The sequence below is a fragment of the Diorhabda carinulata genome, chromosome Y (genome assembly GCF_026250575.1).
Source record: "Diorhabda carinulata isolate Delta chromosome Y, icDioCari1.1, whole genome shotgun sequence".
Lineage (NCBI taxonomy): Eukaryota > Metazoa > Arthropoda > Insecta > Coleoptera > Chrysomelidae > Diorhabda > Diorhabda carinulata.
The window spans coordinates 3,197,131-3,198,931 of NC_079473.1; the positions used below are offsets into that span (position 1 = coordinate 3,197,131).

Here is a 1,801-nt window from a genome sequence, read left to right on the forward strand (position 1 = left end):
GAAATTTAAATACCCGGATCTGATCGACGGTTATTGAACAAAGTCATAGAACATTCTAATCCCGGAGCTTTTGGCGAACATTATCTAATCAAAGTGTATTTCGAACTAGAGTTTCCATAAATAATCCAATTGTTTTATCCTAATTTCACAAAATCTGGTTACAATTGTGAGGAATCAGCGATCAATGTCCAATTTAGCGGAGAATCAATTGAACTACTCATATTATTGATTGTTATACTAATAGATGGAGTATTGTCAATATTCTCAGTAGTTCTAGAATCACTAATTTCATTTATTATTTATTCTGCTACTTTTTAATTTTTTTCTGTATCCTTATATTCTGCTTGATTGCGATTGGTTTTTTCTATCAGATCACCAGATGCAACATTTTCCTACAGACAAATTTAAAAATTACTATATTTAAAATTGGTATTTTCATCTTACCTCTTCATTCGCAAATTTATCCTCAAAACCACTTGATGAAGGACTGGCTTTTCCACTACATTCAATTTGTGATTGCTCTTCTTCTAATATACTTTCCGTTGTTAAATTGATCATTAGAGCTGTACGCAATAGCAGAACATTGTAAAATAAAGTGTTACGACAAACCTGCTAATTTAAAGAAGACTACACTGTTCATATTCCTTTTATTATTCCAAGTCCAGATGATAATTTTGTTTTTTCTTTTGCTGTAAAAACGACATATTTGTCTTCTGAGTAGAAAGGTAGAGGATTAAGTTTTAATAAACGAAAGACAAAGAGTTATTTTCTTCTATTTTTTTTTCAAAATGTATATATTTTGCATAGAATAAATCTTTTAATTTAATCATGACAACGTTAAGTTCTGTAGATAGAATTGGTCACAAAATTACGCAGGCAAAACTCAAAGTTATAAAAGTTTTACATTTGTTTTTCTTATGACGGCGAACCGAGGAGATGGCCGAACCAGAATTTGTTGCGATTATCGAAAATTAAACAAAAATATAATACGCGATAGATTTCCATTTCCCCTTATTGAAGATGTCCTAGACAGCTTACAGAGAGCAAGGATATTCAGCACCCTTGATTTGAAAAATGGATTTTTTCATGTACCTGTTGAAGCAAGAGCACAAAATATACTTCTTTTGTAACGCCGATTGGTCAGTACGAGTTTATGAAATGTCCATTTGGAAGTAGTAGTCAAGCAGTTTTCCAACGATTCATCGCTCATGTCTTCAGGGAGTTGACTGCAGGAATGTACGTTATATACTACATGTTATCATCTTGAGTGCGAACGAAGAAGAGGGGATAGAAAGACTAAAACTTGTATTAAAGACAGCTGCAGAATATGGACTAGAAATGAAAAAGAAAAAGTGTCAACTGTTGAAAACCGAGGTAAAATTTTTAGGATACATAGTAAGTGACAAACAAGTCCCAATCATAACTACACACCTATGCAAATATACATAGTTATTGAGCATTCTTTTAGCAGCGATCTAGTGACGATTCGAAGCTTCACCGGATATACTACATGAGTAGAAAGACGACCCCTGCAGAGATGAAGTATACAAGCTATGAGCTCGAAATACTCGCCATTATTAAAAGTGTGAAGAAATTCCGAATCTACTTGCTAGGAACGAAATTTAAAATAGTTACAGACTGTAATGCATTCATAAAAACCATGGAGAAAAGGGACCTTACAACAGGAGTTGCACGATGGGCCCTGATGCTAGAAGAATTTCAGTATGAAATTGAGTATAGACGATGTAGGCAGATGGCGATAAAAATGATTTTGACTACCGAAGAGTATGAAGATTTTTAT

General features: G+C 33.4%; 1 long non-coding RNA gene across 1 annotated transcript; it reads right to left on the reverse strand.

Moving 5' to 3' along the window:
- Positions 1-333: 333 nt before the first annotated feature.
- Positions 334-657, reverse strand: LOC130903039 (uncharacterized). Its single transcript, XR_009060526.1, has 2 exons — positions 445-657; positions 334-392 (listed from the first exon to the last, which is right to left on the reverse strand). It is a non-coding gene; the product is annotated as an uncharacterized LOC130903039 (long non-coding RNA).
- Between the last annotated feature and the right edge of the window lie 1,144 nt (positions 658-1,801).